At 46.3% G+C, this 19,705-nt stretch overlaps 2 long non-coding RNA genes across 2 annotated transcripts; one reads left to right on the plus strand and one right to left on the minus strand.

Annotated features, from left to right (window-relative positions):
* Positions 1-2,367: 2,367 nt before the first annotated feature.
* On the minus strand, positions 2,368-3,013 carry LOC135813655 (uncharacterized). Its single transcript, XR_010553070.1, has 3 exons — positions 2,890-3,013; positions 2,664-2,804; positions 2,368-2,521 (listed from the first exon to the last, which is right to left on the minus strand). It is a non-coding gene; the product is annotated as an uncharacterized LOC135813655 (long non-coding RNA).
* A 10,469-nt stretch (positions 3,014-13,482) lies between these two features.
* LOC135813656 (uncharacterized) lies at positions 13,483-14,128 on the plus strand. Its single transcript, XR_010553071.1, has 3 exons — positions 13,483-13,606; positions 13,692-13,832; positions 13,975-14,128. It is a non-coding gene; the product is annotated as an uncharacterized LOC135813656 (long non-coding RNA).
* Positions 14,129-19,705: the final 5,577 nt, after the last annotated feature.

A 19,705-nucleotide genomic window follows, 5' to 3' on the forward strand; every position in this document is an offset into this window, starting at 1 on the left:
AAAACGGATGGGCTCGTACGAGAAATTGTGAGTTTGAGTGCATGCTTTCAGAGCGTGATGAAGACAAGTTACGTAATGAAGGCAGCGCGCCACGCATGCACCCATAATCACAGTTGCATACTCTTGGGTTATGGACTCTTGCTATTAGTGACACGAATTCTGTATACCTTGCGCGCAGTATCCGTGCGCGAAATCCCCCGGCATCGCAAACACATCAGTGAGAAGTGCGTGGCAACGAGTTTGAAAAGGAGAAGCGAATCAGGGCAGGCAAGAGCAGCGGACGTACCCGTGTCAAACGCCACTCTTGGACACGTCGCCACAAAGCTCCAGATGACTGCAGGTACTGACTACGTTCGAACTAAACAAGAAGAACACACGGTTCGGATTGCGGAGCTCTCCTTGGTGAGGTTGTAACAACAGCATTCCTTTATAATGAGCACAAAAAAGGAGCGCAACGCCACCCAGTCAGAAACCGAGCCAGTAGCCGAGAAGTGGACGAGTGAACGACCTGATAAAGGTGCGTACGCTGGTCAAGCAAGAGTAGATAGTAAATAACAAGTACATGCCATTGTACCAGGATACAGAGCCGGAGTAATTCTGGACGATAGAAGTGTATCACCAACACTTCTCCATTTGGAGACAGCAGGGGAACTGCGGAACACGAATCTATCACTGATCTCCCGCTATCGCCATTGGCGCCTGATAAAGCCTACCTGTTACTACAGAAGAAGGAGCCGCCGATCCTGAAGTGAAGCCTAGCACAAGTCAACTTTCTTACGCAGTTGTCAATAGCAACAATAAGGGAACGAGCCACTGGCAATGGCAACAGTTGCAGAAGGATCACATTCTTCTCCGTCGTCCGAACAGAATGTGACAGGGGCAGCAGATGGGAATCATAGCCAGACAGAAGAGACCAGCCACCAAGGACAGAATGTAAGTAGTAAGTGCGGGGCGGGTTCTGGCACACTTTTTGACCTTTGACCTTTGGGCCAAATAAGGCACACTGTGTCGGTCGTGCTGGGTCTGGCCCCGGGACTCCCCCAGGGTTTGACCTTTGACCTTTGGGTTAAATAAGGCACACTGTATCGGGCGCGTTTGGTCTGGCCCCGGGACTCCCCCAGGGTTTGACCTTTGACCCTGTCATGCCATAAATGTCATCATGTTCTTTTCCGTGGCGAACGTGGACTTGTGCACGTTCGGTGCATTCGCACCGGGGAGTAGTAAAATACGTACTATCCCCTGATTTGCACATCGTAGATGTACATTGCATGCAGTGACATATTGCGCATGCGTGCATACGCACGCGGAGCGTGTGACCTTCAGTGGCCCTGCGGAAAAGACGCAGTGCAACACAAGGTGTACTAGTACACGTGTCATTATACTACTCCCTGATTCGCACCTCGTAGATTTGCAGCAAACAAAGTTCACGTTCCGTGCATTCGTTTTATTTGCACATCGTAGATGTGCACTGATTGACAAGTTGCCCATGCAGAGCATGCCTAATCGGCTTTTCGATCGGTTAAGAGAATGTTCAAATTCGGCCATATTATGAGCCCCAAGATCAGAATTCGGCTCAACATAGTACTTGAAGTCACCGTTCCCATTACGTCATGTATAATAATCTTTATTTCAGGATTACCCAAAGGCTAACGCCTATCTGGGGGATCTCCTATTTGTGTGTACATTTACATACACCCTGTAGAAGCACTGAAACATCGGTTTTCGGCGAATTCAACATGCGAATTTTTGAACATTCGGTGAAAAGATGGGTAATTTCTTCAAAACCACTGTTTTCGGCGAATTTTTCGCCCGGCCGATTAGGGAAATGCCTACTATCCATGCAGGTACATTAGATGCATATTTCTATTTTGATCGGAATTCAGTTAGAATCAACCGGCTACGACCGGAGTATCATGCATCAAAACAATTATTGAAGGGGTGTCACAGTGAAGCAGTGTTGCTACGCACCACAAATCCCCTCTGCCCTGCACCGAATTTATACTGGAGAATCCAGAGTGACCAGCAAAGAGTCACAACCCGCGGGTATCCAGTCACACTAAGGCATGTCCACCATTCCCCACATATTCACTGTAACAAAACACAATACTGTTTACTATAATACACTTTTATTTAAATTGACTTGGATGAGTCTGTAGAAGAGAACACAATGCACGCACACGCGCGCATGCGCGGACACACACACACGCACACACGCACACACACATCTAGGTTATAGTGCTATACACGTATCTAGGGTTTAGGAAGCATGAGAATATGTCGATGCACCCACACATACCCCTTCATGCAGTGTACTTCAGTAGCCCAACACATTACGACTGCTCAGGACCATCACAAAATACATCACGACTGCTATAGCACAGTACCATCACAAAACACTACACACTGTTACTACACTGCACGCACAGTTACTACACTACGCCTGTTACAAGTACTTACAAATAATTTTGAAACAAGTGGCACATCCTGAAGACGGCAGCCCCAGACCTTCATACATCATCATCTGTGAAACCAAGCATGAGCGCACACAAACACTATTAGTGTCACGAATACGAAAGCAGGGTAAGACAAGAGGATACGAAACAAGTAAGTATCGCTATAACGAGGGGGTAAGTATACATGTAAACAGAGCAGTGCTTACTTACAGGGTCTTAATACGCTCTACGGCGTCCCGGTAGTCGGACTGCAACAGCAGTCCGACTTGCCGACCCTCCCAGTAACGGGTTAGATGGGCCGTACCCGTGAGGTGGGCGACCACGGCTGGGCCTCCCACCAGCCTTTCTCCACTGTAAAAACGAAAGAAACCGCAGAAAGCACAGTGTCATAGAGCTCTTTTGTTGGGGGAGAGAGCTAGGAGCACTGCACACTTACCATTTGTCCCAATATATGATGAGAAAGAGGCGGCGCTTGACGCACCGCCTCAGGTGCTGGAACAGGGGTGTTACCCCTGTAAGTTCGACACCGCAATGGCACGTGAACGTCATTTGGACTGTATTGATACTGAAGTGAAGGTGTGAACCGCAAAGCAAGACCTTTATCTTCTTCCTGTCGAATTCGCTCCCCAGCTGCATACCGACATCATCCGCTAAAATCCAATCATACCAAGTAACGCAAAGGTCATCAGTTGACCTTTTGGACTTTTCAACTCTTATCCAAAACCACCAAGAGGAAAAAAAACCAGGATAATAATGATAATCTTTATTTCAGGATTACCCAAAGGCTAACGCCTATCTGGGGATGAAGAAGACGTCAGTTGTAGAAGCGTTTGTGGAGGAGTTGTTACATTATTCTCAGTAAATAGATATGGCTAATACATTCGGTGTAGACGTGGACGACCGGTCGTGGTCTCTCACCACGGGTCCTTTACTAATAGAAAGGCGGACGCCAATAAGAACTGTTGTGGAGTTGGCAGATCAAAACGCGCAGCAAGAAATTTGGCACGTCGACGGTAGACTCCATCGGGAGGACGGACCAGCTCTTGTTGATAGTAGGGGAGTGTCCGCCTGGTGCTATGGAGGTCGCCTTCATCGCGTTAATGAACCGGCTTGGATAGGACGGGGCAGCATCGAGTACTACCTCAACGGTGTCCGTCACAGAGCCGGCGGTCCTGCAGGCAGTTATTGTGACGCCACATGCTGTATTCTACGGTGGTATCACCACGGAATGCTCCACAGGGAGAATGCGCCAGCGGTGATACGCAGGGAAGGTAACAATCGTGTACGGGAGTGGTACCGATACAACCTTCGGCATAGGGAAGATGGACCTGCTTTCATCTCTCAGGAGGAGGAGGGTATCTATCAGTGGTACCTCAACGGGGTGTATTACGGTAGCCACCATCAAGACCAGGCAATACACCCCATGGAGCTGCAGTACATCAATGTACTACCAACTAAGGTAGACTCGTCAGCAATAAGTCATGAGCCCATTTGTTGTGATTTGTCAGGATACCCTGGACCGTCCTCTATCCAAGTTGGAGTGCGGTCATGAATTTCACTTCCACTGTATGAAGGAGTGGATCAGTTCTGCCTCCAGCCCAACTTGCCCAACCTGCCGCTACTCCATGACTGCTGAGGACTTGGTTGAGTTCTTGTAGTAATACATGACACAGCTGCGTGTAGGCGACTACGAATGACCAGTCATGTGCTACAGGTGGACACGGACACGCCACCCTAAGTAGCCATGCGCGGCTATTTGGACAAGGACAACAAAGCACCTCGTGGGCGGCCAAGGTTGACACTAGCCACAAGTCTGGTCGCTCAGTTGAATAAGCTGGGTGTGCCCATGAAGACCATGGAAGACCTTTCCAGGTGCCGACAACATGCAGAGGACAAGACAGACTGGAAGAAACTGTGCAGCTCGACACTCGAGGACAAATCAGTATCAGCAGCTACTACACCTTGCTGATGATGCTCACAAGACAGAAGTGGGAAAAAACACTGAATTTCTTTATTTTAGTGCTGAACTACGCGAAATGTGTTATTATTATTATACATGTTCAACTGTACTCAGTCTGGCTGACTGCCATTCTCTACCACACATTACCGGACACTGTTGTGGTTGTCGTCGTTATCGTCGTCGTTGTTGATGTTGTAGTCGGTTGTTGTCGTCGTTATCGTCGTCGTTGTTGACGTTGTTATTGGTTGTTGCTGCCGGTTGTTGCCGGTTGTTGTTGGTTGTTGTTGGTTGTTGTTGATGTTGTTGTCGGTTGTTGTCGTCGTTATCGTCGTCGTTGTTGATGTTGTTATTGGTTGTTGCTGTCGGTTGTTGGTTGTTATTGTTGATTGTTGTCGGTTGTTGTTGGCTGTTGGATGTTGTTGTCGGTTGTTGTCGGTTGTTGCTGGTTATTGTTGGTTGTTGTTGGTTGTTGTTGGGCGTTGTTGGTTGTTGTCGGTTGTTGTCAGGTGTTGTTGGTTGTTGTTGGTTGTTGTTGGTTGTTGTTGTCGGTTGTTGGGTGTTGTTGTTGGTTGTTGTTGGTTGTTGTCGGTTGTTGGGTGTTGTTGTTAGTTGTTGTTGGTTGTTGTTGTCGGTTGTTGTTGGTTGTTGTCGGTTTTTGTCCGTTGCTGTTGGTTGTTGTTGGTTGTTGTTGGCTGTTTTTGGTTGTTGTTGTTTGTTGTTGTCGGTTGTTGGTTGTTGTTGTTTGTTGTTGTTGGTTGTAGTTGGTTGTTGTCAGTTGTAGTTGGTTGTTGGATGTTGTTGTCGGTTGTTGTCGGTTGTTGTCAGTTGTTGTTGGTTGTTGTTGGTTGTTGTTGGCTGTTGTTGGTTGTTGTTGGTTGTTGTTGTTGTCGGTTGTTGGTTGTTGTTGTTTGTTGTTGTTGGTTGTAGTTGGTTGTTGTCAGTTGTTGTTGGTTGTTGGATGTTGTTGTCGGTTGTTGTCGGTTGTTGTTGGTTGTTGTTGGCTGTTGTTGGTTGTTTTTGGTTGTTATTGGTTGTTGTCGGTTGTTGTCGGTTGTTGTGTTTTAATCGTTATTTTGTTCATTATCCAGGAGGATGTTGCTATGATCCAGTACCATTGTTTCGCATATATGAGACAAGTTTGTGTAAAGTTAGTGTGACGTGGGGTATGCTCATTGGATGTGAGGTGGTGAGAGTATGCTGATTGGCCGATAACAATTAGTGGAAGGGATAATGTAATGCGCTGCTTGTGCAGCGTAACCAAACACATGGTCTGTGGGAAACACCCTAGTAAAATAAATAAAATAATAATAACATGAATTGCCACCGGCACTTGAGAGACTCGAGCCCCGCCACCTTGTTCAAATCGGACTTGGTAGCTTCATACTGGAACTTAATCTTCTTCTTTTTGAGGTATGACCGTACAAACCGCGCTTGGATTTTTTTCATTTTTATTTTATTATTATTTTTTTTTTTTCATTGCAACTTTTTTAGCAGATAGCAACTTTTTTAGCAGACTCCTGAAACAACGGTGAATCTGGAACGAATAAATGGTCCATGTCAAAGGCATGACGAGTCTCGAAGTCTTCACATTCATGATGGAGCCTTGTCATGATTGACGCATTCCTTGATGGTGCGCACATGAAATCACCCTGGCTCATCTTTTCCAATTCCATTCTTTTCACACCCTGCAACCCATACCCTACTAGTATCAGTGGGGATGCTAGAATCAGAAGAGGCAAGGCAGCACTCTTCCGTGGATGTATTACTCGACACAACACCACCCATACTTGTTTTCTAGAAGTTTTGACTATAATGATATATTGCAGCAGGAAGTAGTATACAGTCAAATAGGATAGGATAAGAATGAATGATCAACTGTCTGATAAAGAATGCAGTTCATTAAAGACTTATTGGAAGGTCTCTACCAGCTGATCGTCATGTCGGACAGCGACACTGCATAATGATATGAAGCTCTCAGTTAGCTGTTTCAGTTCCGTGGTAGAAAGTGTCACGTGTGCGTCCAGAGAACGATGAAAACATCTGGGGTCCACGTTGATGCAGACGATTGGAGCAACAGCAAGACGTACCTTCAACGCTTGCTCGTCAATGTCGAGGGAGACTGCCCCGGGGTAGATGAAAACATCTTGTTCCACATCCAGTTCGAAACAGCTGGTCGGGACTAGCTTGCTTTCACCGTTGATGTACACCCGACATTGACCGTAGGACGAACGTGATGGGTAGAAGTTGGTCTTGATCTTCTCCACACGTCCTCTTCGGAGAGTGTCACGGAGCGATGGACAAGTCTTGATCAAGTTCGTAATGATGAACTCAGTGGACTCATTCAGTTCGATATAAACCTGTCCTTGAGCATCTTTGCGAGCTGTTGCCGTACTACCACAGGCTGGTAGAGCTCCTGAAGGGAAGTACATCTTATAACCAGGCTTGTAGAAGGATCTACCTGATGACTTGTAGGACAGTTGCATGTCCTCCTGAAACCCATCTACCACAATCTCTTTGTGGAGCTTGGTAGGAGCAGGTGACACATAGCGACGCTTAGCCGGTACTGCCTTCGAAGAGAGCACAACTTGAGGAGGGTCAGCAGAAAGAGCGGAATTCTTCCTCACCCGCCGCTCGTATAGGTTATCCATCTTCCAGGAAGCGAAGGGAGAACAACTCATCAGCACTGTATTCGATGAACGAATGATTCGACTACAGGACAACCACCCGTATTTATACAAGGCAGAGACGGAGGCGGGTTGAAGTGATAAAATATGTGTCAGCTAGGTCAACCAATCACCATCAAGCCCACTAAAAACATTTGACCACTCAGCATTGAGCCCACCAAAAACATTTGACCAACCAGCATCAAACCCGCCAAAAACATTTTGTCCAATCAGCGGCATGCCCACCAAAATCATATCTCATCTTAAAGATTCCTTACATGATACCGCCACTTTAGTGAACTGATACAGTATGGAAATAAGATCAGAGTCAAACGTGTGCAAGTTCTGAATCACGTGATCAAGTGAATAGGTTTCCCAACAATAGGCATCAATCAATGATGCCATAAGAGATGTATCAGATGGAGATAAAATCAGCAAATTCGTACGCAACGTGGACAGTTGAGAAGAAGACACCATCCTGGTCGACTCCATGAGATGCAGTACATATAGGAGTGGAAAATGCTGAGGAAGAGGTTTCATGATTCGACTGAACCTCAACCATGATAGATTGCTACGAGGTAAGTAGGAACTCAGTTTACGTAGTACATCCACATTCGTATCGTATACTATGCAGGATAATGCTATAGCATAGTTTATACTCTTGTACAAAGAGGATTTTTTCATCGCAAGTATCTGCTCCCGAAGAGGGTGTACGCAAAGCTGATCGGATAAGAGTTCAGGTTTCGAAAGAAAATGCAAAAGATGACGATCCACACCGCTTAACCGCTCATGTACCGCGTAAGGCTTCTTCATCAAACTACATCTCCTATGCACATCATCTTCAGGGAAGTAAATCACCGCCATGACAAGTCCACACGAAGAACACACGGATCTTCCTTCATGTAAAACATGATCAAGATGTTGACACTGTTTTTCCTCCCCGTATTGCTCTTTTTCTTCTTCTTCTTCATCCTTCTCATGAAGTCTCCTTTCACGTACATAAGCAGGTAAGATCTTAAATTCAGAATCCATCTTCACTCCTCACCAACATCCTCATTATGACACTATATCCAGCATGATATCTACTTTATATAACCAATCCTATCCAGGGCAATTATCAGGTAAAATCATTGGGGTAGATGACCTCATACCCTCTCCAACACGTCGGAGAGGGTATGAGGTTATCTACCCCAATGATTTTACCTGATAATTGCCCTGGATAGGATTGGTTATATAAAGTAGATATCATGCTGGATATAGTGTCATAATGAGGATGTTGGTGAGGAGTGAAGATGGATTCTGAATTTAAGATCTTACCTGCTTATGTACGTGAAAGGAGACTTCATGAGAAGGATGAAGAAGAAGAAGAAAAAGAGCAATACGGGGAGGAAAAACAGTGTCAACATCTTGATCATGTTTTACATGAAGGAAGATCCGTGTGTTCTTCGTGTGGACTTGTCATGGCGGTGATTTACTTCCCTGAAGATGATGTGCATAGGAGATGTAGTTTGATGAAGAAGCCTTACGCGGTACATGAGCGGTTAAGCGGTGTGGATCGTCATCTTTTGCATTTTCTTTCGAAACCTGAACTCTTATCCGATCAGCTTTGCGTACACCCTCTTCGGGAGCAGATACTTGCGATGAAAAAATCCTCTTTGTACAAGAGTATAAACTATGCTATAGCATTATCCTGCATAGTATACGATACGAATGTGGATGTACTACGTAAACTGAGTTCCTACTTACCTCGTAGCAATCTATCATGGTTGAGGTTCAGTCGAATCATGAAACCTCTTCCTCAGCATTTTCCACTCCTATATGTACTGCATCTCATGGAGTCGACCAGGATGGTGTCTTCTTCTCAACTGTCCACGTTGCGTACGAATTTGCTGATTTTATCTCCATCTGATACATCTCTTATGGCATCATTGATTGATGCCTATTGTTGGGAAACCTATTCACTTGATCACGTGATTCAGAACTTGCACACGTTTGACTCTGATCTTATTTCCATACTGTATCAGTTCACTAAAGTGGCGGTATCATGTAAGGAATCTTTAAGATGAGATATGATTTTGGTGGGCATGCCGCTGATTGGACAAAATGTTTTTGGCGGGTTTGATGCTGGTTGGTCAAATGTTTTTGGTGGGCTCAATGCTGAGTGGTCAAATGTTTTTAGTGGGCTTGATGGTGATTGGTTGACCTAGCTGACACATATTTTATCACTTCAACCCGCCTCCGTCTCTGCCTTGTATAAATACGGGTGGTTGTCCTGTAGTCGAATCATTCGTTCATCGAATACAGTGCTGATGAGTTGTTCTCCCTTCGCTTCCTGGAAGATGGATAACCTATACGAGCGGCGGGTGAGGAAGAATTCCGCTCTTTCTGCTGACCCTCCTCAAGTTGTGCTCTCTTCGAAGGCAGTACCGGCTAAGCGTCGCTATGTGTCACCTGCTCCTACCAAGCTCCACAAAGAGATTGTGGTAGATGGGTTTCAGGAGGACATGCAACTGTCCTACAAGTCATCAGGTAGATCCTTCTACAAGCCTGGTTATAAGATGTACTTCCCTTCAGGAGCTCTACCAGCCTGTGGTAGTACGGCAACAGCTCGCAAAGATGCTCAAGGACAGGTTTATATCGAACTGAATGAGTCCACTGAGTTCATCATTACGAACTTGATCAAGACTTGTCCATCGCTCCGTGACACTCTCCGAAGAGGACGTGTGGAGAAGATCAAGACCAACTTCTACCCATCACGTTCGTCCTACGGTCAATGTCGGGTGTACATCAACGGTGAAAGCAAGCTAGTCCCGACCAGCTGTTTCGAACTGGATGTGGAACAAGATGTTTTCATCTACCCCGGGGCAGTCTCCCTCGACATTGACGAGCAAGCGTTGAAGGTACGTCTTGCTGTTGCTCCAATCGTCTGCATCAACGTGGACCCCAGATGTTTTCATCGTTCTCTGGACGCACACGTGACACTTTCTACCACGGAACTGAAACAGCTAACTGAGAGCTTCATATCATTATGCAGTGTCGCTGTCCGACATGACGATCAGCTGGTAGAGACCTTCCAATAAGTCTTTAATGAACTGCATTCTTTATCAGACAGTTGATCATTCATTCTTATCCTATCCTATTTGACTGTATACTACTTCCTGCTGCAATATATCATTATAGTCAAAACTTCTAGAAAACAAGTATGGGTGGTGTTGTGTCGAGTAATACATCCACGGAAGAGTGCTGCCTTGCCTCTTCTGATTCTAGCATCCCCACTGATACTAGTAGGGTATGGGTTGCAGGGTGTGAAAAGAATGGAATTGGAAAAGATGAGCCAGGGTGATTTCATGTGCGCACCATCAAGGAATGCGTCAATCATGACAAGGCTCCATCATGAATGTGAAGACTTCGAGACTCGTCATGCCTTTGACATGGACCATTTATTCGTTCCAGATTCACCGTTGTTTCAGGAGTCTGCTAAAAAAGTTGCTATCTGCTAAAAAAGTTGCAATGAAAAAAAAAAATAATAATAAAATAAAAATGAAAAAAATCCAAGCGCGGTTTGTACGGTCATACCTCAAAAAGAAGAAGATTAAGTTCCAGTATGAAGCTACCAAGTCCGATTTGAACAAGGTGGCGGGGCTCGAGTCTCTCAAGTGCCGGTGGCAATTCATGTTATTATTATTTTATTTATTTTACTAGGGTGTTTCCCACAGACCATGTGTTTGGTTACGCTGCACAAGCAGCGCATTACATTATCCCTTCCACTAATTGTTATCGGCCAATCAGCATACTCTCACCACCTCACATCCAATGAGCATACCCCACGTCACACTAACTTTACACAAACTTGTCTCATATATGCGAAACAATGGTACTGGATCATAGCAACATCCTCCTGGATAATGAACAAAATAACGATTAAAACACAACAACCGACAACAACCGACAACAACCAATAACAACCAAAAACAACCAACAACAGCCAACAACAACCAACAACAACCGACAACAACCGACAACAACCGACAACAACATCCAACAACCAACAACAACTGACAACAACCAACTACAACCAACAACAACAAACAACAACAACCAACAACCGACAACAACAACAACCAACAACAACCAACAACAGCCAACAACAACCAACAACAACCAACAACAACTGACAACAACCGACAACAACCGACAACAACATCCAACAACCAACTACAACTGACAACAACCAACTACAACCAACAACAACAAACAACAACAACCAACAACCGACAACAACAAACAACAACAACCAAAAACAGCCAACAACAACCAACAACAACCAACAGCAACGGACAAAAACCGACAACAACCAACAACAACCGACAACAACAACCAACAACAACTAACAACAACACCCAACAACCGACAACAACCAACAACAACCAACAACAACACCCAACAACCGACAACAACAACCAACAACAACCAACAACAACCAACAACACCTGACAACAACCGACAACAACCAACAACGCCCAACAACAACCAACAACAACCAACAATAACCAGCAACAACCGACAACAACCGACAACAACATCCAACAGCCAACAACAACCGACAACAATCAACAATAACAACCAACAACCGACAGCAACAACCAATAACAACATCAACAACGACGACGATAACGACGACAACAACCGACAACAACATCAACAACAACCAACAACAACCAACAACAACCAACAACAACCGGCAACAACCGGCAGCAACAACCAATAACAACGTCAACAACGACGACGATAACGACGACAACAACCGACTACAACATCAACAACGACGACGATAACGACGACAACCACAACAGTGTCCGGTAATGTGTGGTAGAGAATGGCAGTCAGCCAGACTGAGTACAGTTGAACATGTATAATAATAATAACACATTTCGCGTAGTTCAGCACTAAAATAAAGAAATTCAGTGTTTTTTCCCACTTCTGTCTTGTGAGCATCATCAGCAAGGTGTAGTAGCTGCTGATACTGATTTGTCCTCGAGTGTCGAGCTGCACAGTTTCTTCCAGTCTGTCTTGTCCTCTGCATGTTGTCGGCACCTGGAAAGGTCTTCCATGGTCTTCATGGGCACACCCAGCTTATTCAACTGAGCGACCAGACTTGTGGCTAGTGTCAACCTTGGCCGCCCACGAGGTGCTTTGTTGTCCTTGTCCAAATAGCCGCGCATGGCTACTTAGGGTGGCGTGTCCGTGTCCACCTGTAGCACATGACTGGTCATTCGTAGTCGCCTACACGCAGCTGTGTCATGTATTACTACAAGAACTCAACCAAGTCCTCAGCAGTCATGGAGTAGCGGCAGGTTGGGCAAGTTGGGCTGGAGGCAGAACTGATCCACTCCTTCATACAGTGGAAGTGAAATTCATGACCGCACTCCAACTTGGATAGAGGACGGTCCAGGGTATCCTGACAAATCACAACAAATGGGCTCATGACTTATTGCTGACGAGTCTACCTTAGTTGGTAGTACATTGATGTACTGCAGCTCCATGGGGTGTATTGCCTGGTCTTGATGGTGGCTACCGTAATACACCCCGTTGAGGTACCACTGATAGATACCCTCCTCCTCCTGAGAGATGAAAGCAGGTCCATCTTCCCTATGCCGAAGGTTGTATCGGTACCACTCCCGTACACGATTGTTACCTTCCCTGCGTGTCACCGCTGGCGCATTCTCCCTGTGGAGCATTCCGTGGTGATACCACCGTAGAATACAGCATGTGGCGTCACAATAACTGCCTGCAGGACCGCCGGCTCTGTGACGGACACCGTTGAGGTAGTACTCGATGCTGCCCCGTCCTATCCAAGCCGGTTCATTAACGCGATGAAGGCGACCTCCATAGCACCAGGCGGACACTCCCCTACTATCAACAAGAGCTGGTCCGTCCTCCCGATGGAGTCTACCGTCGACGTGCCAAATTTCTTGCTGCGCGTTTTGATCTGCCAACTCCACAACAGTTCTTATTGGCGTCCGCCTTTCTATTAGTAAAGGACCCGTGGTGAGAGACCACGACCGGTCGTCCACGTCTACACCGAATGTATTAGCCATATCTATTTACTGAGAATAATGTAACAACTCCTCCACAAACGCTTCTACAACTGACGTCTTCTTCATCCCCAGATAGGCGTTAGCCTTTGGGTAATCCTGAAATAAAGATTATCATTATTATCCTGGTTTTTTTTCCTCTTGGTGGTTTTGGATAAGAGTTGAAAAGTCCAAAAGGTCAACTGATGACCTTTGCGTTACTTGGTATGATTGGATTTTAGCGGATGATGTCGGTATGCAGCTGGGGAGCGAATTCGACAGGAAGAAGATAAAGGTCTTGCTTTGCGGTTCACACCTTCACTTCAGTATCAATACAGTCCAAATGACGTTCACGTGCCATTGCGGTGTCGAACTTACAGGGGTAACACCCCTGTTCCAGCACCTGAGGCGGTGCGTCAAGCGCCGCCTCTTTCTCATCATATATTGGGACAAATGGTAAGTGTGCAGTGCTCCTAGCTCTCTCCCCCAACAAAAGAGCTCTATGACACTGTGCTTTCTGCGGTTTCTTTCGTTTTTACAGTGGAGAAAGGCTGGTGGGAGGCCCAGCCGTGGTCGCCCACCTCACGGGTACGGCCCATCTAACCCGTTACTGGGAGGGTCGGCAAGTCGGACTGCTGTTGCAGTCCGACTACCGGGACGCCGTAGAGCGTATTAAGACCCTGTAAGTAAGCACTGCTCTGTTTACATGTATACTTACCCCCTCGTTATAGCGATACTTACTTGTTTCGTATCCTCTTGTCTTACCCTGCTTTCGTATTCGTGACACTAATAGTGTTTGTGTGCGCTCATGCTTGGTTTCACAGATGATGATGTATGAAGGTCTGGGGCTGCCGTCTTCAGGATGTGCCACTTGTTTCAAAATTATTTGTAAGTACTTGTAACAGGCGTAGTGTAGTAACTGTGCGTGCAGTGTAGTAACAGTGTGTAGTGTTTTGTGATGGTACTGTGCTATAGCAGTCGTGATGTATTTTGTGATGGTCCTGAGCAGTCGTAATGTGTTGGGCTACTGAAGTACACTGCATGAAGGGGTATGTGTGGGTGCATCGACATATTCTCATGCTTCCTAAACCCTAGATACGTGTATAGCACTATAACCTAGATGTGTGTGTGCGTGTGTGCGTGTGTGTGTGTCCGCGCATGCGCGCGTGTGCGTGCATTGTGTTCTCTTCTACAGACTCATCCAAGTCAATTTAAATAAAAGTGTATTATAGTAAACAGTATTGTGTTTTGTTACAGTGAATATGTGGGGAATGGTGGACATGCCTTAGTGTGACTGGATACCCGCGGGTTGTGACTCTTTGCTGGTCACTCTGGATTCTCCAGTATAAATTCGGTGCAGGGCAGAGGGGATTTGTGGTGCGTAGCAACACTGCTTCACTGTGACACCCCTTCAATAATTGTTTTGATGCATGATACTCCGGTCGTAGCCGGTTGATTCTAACTGAATTCCGATCAAAATAGAAATATGCATCTAATGTACCTGCATGGATAGTAGGCATTTCCCTAATCGGCCGGGCGAAAAATTCGCCGAAAACAGTGGTTTTGAAGAAATTACCCATCTTTTCACCGAATGTTCAAAAATTCGCATGTTGAATTCGCCGAAAACCGATGTTTCAGTGCTTCTACAGGGTGTATGTAAATGTACACACAAATAGGAGATCCCCCAGATAGGCGTTAGCCTTTGGGTAATCCTGAAATAAAGATTATTATACATGACGTAATGGGAACGGTGACTTCAAGTACTATGTTGAGCCGAATTCTGATCTTGGGGCTCATAATATGGCCGAATTTGAACATTCTCTTAACCGATCGAAAAGCCGATTAGGCATGCTCTGCATGGGCAACTTGTCAATCAGTGCACATCTACGATGTGCAAATAAAACGAATGCACGGAACGTGAACTTTGTTTGCTGCAAATCTACGAGGTGCGAATCAGGGAGTAGTATAATGACACGTGTACTAGTACACCTTGTGTTGCACTGCGTCTTTTCCACACGCATAGGACCACTGAAGGTCACACGCTCCGCGTGCGTATGCACGCATGCGCAATATGTCACTGCATGCAATGTACATCTACGATGTGCAAATCAGGGGATAGTACGTATTTTACTACTCCCCGGTGCGAATGCACCGAACGTGCACAAGTCCACGTTCGCCACGGAAAAGAACATGATGACATTTATGGCATGACAGGGTCAAAGGTCAAACCCTGGGGGAGTCCCGGGGCCAGACCAAACGCGCCCGATACAGTGTGCCTTATTTAACCCAAAGGTCAAAGGTCAAACCCTGGGGGAGTCCCGGGGCCAGACCCAGCACGACCGACACAGTGTGCCTTATTTGGCCCAAAGGTCAAAGGTCAAAAAGTGTGCCAGAACCCGCCCCGCACTTACTACTAATGTACCGCCCGATGCAAAGGTCAAATCACCCAGCAAAACAACTCTCACGGACAGGGAACGTGCCAGGTCAGCCCGGCCGTTTAAGGTGCCTGGCTTTTGGACATGTTTCGTCAGCTTTGGCCCATCACTGGAGGAGTGTTACCGTCAGTGGGCCCGCATTCATAAGGCAAGAAAAGCAAGGGAAAATGCGGCGCAGAACGCTGACGTGGAGAAGGAATCAGATGAGTCAGAAGGAAGACACATGCTTCCCGACAACAGCAAGAGACCCTCTGATAAACCAAAGGCTATGTCTCGGCCAAGGTCGTCGTCTCGACCAGGCTCGTCCGGGCCATTAATTCATATTCGGGAATTTTGGGAATGCCCCATCAATACTGGTCCTTCTCTGGACCAGCACCAGGAGTTGATGCATAAGGTTGCCAAAATACTACATGATCACGTGCAAGAGCAGGCTGGCGCAGCTGCAAAAGAAGATCCAGATGGCATACTCAACAACCCTGGAATAGCTGTCGGTATGAGTTGGAACCAACAAGTTCGCGACCCAGACAATCGGCCAGGTGTTTCTTTGCCCAGCCCGCCGTCTCAACTAAGGCAACAACAAGACATCCGGACAGCAGCAGTCACGGGACGTGATCAGCGGCACTCTACCTCCGCCTCTTCACCGAGTGACACACGCGTTGCTTCACAGTTGCAACGTTCAGCTAGGGCACCAGGACAAAAGGACTGGGGCAGTTTGTCGGATGAAGACGAATCCCTGGAAGGTAGATCCAGTCGAGTGAAATTTGGAGAAACAATGATTCAATTGTTTAGCGGTGATGAACCCCCATGTCAAGTTGGATTTGGACTAGGCCGATCATTGACAATCAAGTCTAAGCCTGCAAAGTCAATATTGAAGAAAACAACACATGCCACCCAACCATCAGTCCTACCCAAAAAGTCGACTGAATTCGTTTTTCCACGTGTGACGTCCCAGCGCTATGTTCAAACAAAGTTAGCAGCAATGGCGCCACGGAGGGGAATACGGACACCGAGACTTCGAGCAGCGGAAGCACGAGCTGATCGTGGATGGGAAGACGGTGACATGAGTGCATCGAAAGCCTACTTCCATCAACGAAGATCTATGCATGACAAGATGCCCAGACTCAAACCTTTCAGGTGAACCATTGAAATGTGTGCAAGGCCGCAGCGGATCCCTGCCTACGTGAAGCTTTTTGTGTTGTTCTCAGATCAAGGGGTAGCCATTCGGAAGGAAGCTTTGACCAGGGGACAGTCCACGTTCGCATTAGCCCCACATAATGCGTCTTCATGCATCGTTTCTACACTTTGCCCTAGCAGCCAGCTGATACATTGTAGGCGGGATCCTCTAGTTGCGTGCCGCTAGGCAGCCTCCTTCACCTTAAATAATTTAACAGCCTTCAACGCAGCCTCTTTGCAATACACAATGGTATAGTAATGCAGCCTCCGTTTTCTTCATTTGACTTATTTCACGCACTCGATGATGATCCTAGGTAGCTTGTATATAGTCGTACAGGCCGTGGAGATTACCAAGTAAGTTAATAAAATACAATAGCAACAACACCCAAATGATACTGTCCTGGAATCAATCACTATGTGCCATCTAAGATAATACTCATTAACCTGGTGAGTGCCACACAAGAGATACGAGCCGGGATACGAGTAGGTGATCGGTAATCAAGTAAATATGAGTATGACTATGACTGAGGCTGGACGCAAGGATAGCAGAAGCGACCGGCTAGTCGTGTACTCTTATGTTGCTATGGCAGTGGAACACTTTTAAAACGACAACAACAACAATAATACATATTGCAATTTCGAGAGCAGTACGAGGCATGTGGTCTCTAATTTCCTAACAATATACATCGTGAGAATAAAGATTTCAAACAACCTTTGCTGTTGCCGAGGCCGTGTTTGTATTGGTGCGTTTCCGTTGAAGTAAGTTAGTTGCCGGGCACCACGTTTGTTGATTTGTGCCTTTTGAAGTTGCCAGGCTACTGACTTAGTAATCCTGTAATCCTGTAACACGCACCGGGTGACATCACAGTCATAATTCTCAAATTGTGTTGTTGGAAATAATTTATTTGCAACGCTGTGCTATTTTATGGTGAAAAAGGAGAAGGACAAAATGTTACGAGTTATGGCTAACTGTCCACCATGTCACCATGATTTAATTGGCTCACCATCCGAGTTCAACTTTGTCCTATTTAATAAGGCGATAAGAATTACTGGCCCTGCATTGGCTAGTTGTGCCCAATGGCTCTTGCTGGTCACCAGCTTACTTGCTAAGCATAATAACGCACTCATTTCTGTACTCGGCTATTTGCTATTGATTGATTGATTTTTATTTCACGGATCCTCCAGAGGCAAAAAGATGCCCATCGAAGGGATCGGGAGTCTCCTAAGTAAGTATGGAAAATGAGAAAGTATGTTCGTAAGGGAGAAGAGGTAGAAGATACATTAGAATATAGAGTACAAAAGAAGTAAATTCAGTACTTCGGGTAGTACATTGCATGCTAATCATATTGAGAATTAGAAAAGCAGCATTGCGGACTACTATAACTGACATATACACAAACTATTGAAACTATCATAGATGTGGTTAGCCTAGACACAAAAGTCAGGAATACCTTTCAAAGAAAACATAGATTGCGAATTGATACCGACGAACAGCTATCATTGGTGATATTTTTAAAGAGTGACAAATGTAAGAAATAAATGAGTTCTAAAAATTTAATATACATGTACGTTGAACCAGCGGCAAAAGCAGCAGTACACAACGTCACAAGACAAATGCCCGGGGTCAGGAGCCATGGCGAAGTGTAAGGCCTCTGGGCTCTCTGTTTGGCACTGCACAAGACGTAACACGCGGGATTGGTCTTTCTGCTGTAGCATTCGGTCGAATGAAGCCGGCGATTTCGTTTCGGCGGCAACATCTACAACCTAACTACTGTACATAACACACCTCATGCATCTTACCCCTGTCCACTACTGCACTAGCACCTTCATTGGCGCCATTGCAACATACTATCACCCTTTCCTCGTTATAAGTGGTTGATGCATGATGAACCAGGTGTCTTACTTTTCTAGTTCAAAACTGCTACACTGGTAGCAGAGGATGGTTCGGAACTTCCTACTCTGCTTTTGGAGGTATTCTTGAGGATAGTTCCTACTCTGCTTTTGGAGGTAGTTTGGTCCCTCTGTTTACGGTCCTCGCACTCGTCTTTTGGCTGATTATCGAGACCAAGACCGCTCAGCGCGTTAGCCAACAAAACAGCAGGATACCTCCGAACTCGGAGAAGCCCGTGTTGGGAGGAGATTCCACTACGTTCAAAGACTGGACGTTTGCAGTGAGCATAGTCCTACGGTCGTTGCCATTCCCCAATGTGCAATGTGGCGCAGAGGGTCGACTACGCGACTATTCTTGACGGGAAACGCTCGTCTTTGATTGATAGCGGCGTCGGTGGCTAAACAAAAAAATACTACCAGTATGTTTTCCGGCTGGCCAGCTCTAAAGGAGGCACTTGGCGACGTGTACCACGGACGCGGTACAACGAGGAAACAGAGCGCTACCCAAGCGCTGGTCGCCAGTAAGAAAGAGATGCGCTTCCTGGCGACAACTCGAGCACCCACATCGTTACCAGTCACTACCCCGGTTCGGAGCTCTGGAGACTGAGGACGTTGCTCTCCAGGAACCCACGGAGCGGGCTTACAAGGAACAACCCCAACACCAACTAACTTCCGTGCCAACGAAGTAATAGTTCAGTTGGACGGTGAGCCCTTCGTTGCCGAGTCGGCTCCAGCTAACCTGGTGGTAGGTGACCAGCAAACTGTGGAAAGTATTTTTCACTGTAATATCAGTGGCCGCCTAGCTCGTCGCGCCCCAAGGAGCGGAGCAGAGGGGTTTCTTGCTTGGGTCACTGCTTCAAACCAGGAGAACCCTTCCAGGCTAAAGGTTCAGGAATCAGAGCAACAGGACATCCAAAACGCGCTCAAGAGGTACAGGGATGTGTTTCCAGAGGAGCTGCCGAAAGAGCTTCCACCGCTTCCACCGGAGAGACCAATCGACCATAAAAATAATCAAGATAGAAGATGGAGCCAGACCACCATCTCGACCCGCCTACCG

Source organism: Sycon ciliatum, chromosome 4, assembly GCF_964019385.1.
Source record: "Sycon ciliatum chromosome 4, ocSycCili1.1, whole genome shotgun sequence".
NCBI classification, from domain to species: Eukaryota; Metazoa; Porifera; class Calcarea; order Leucosolenida; family Sycettidae; genus Sycon; species Sycon ciliatum.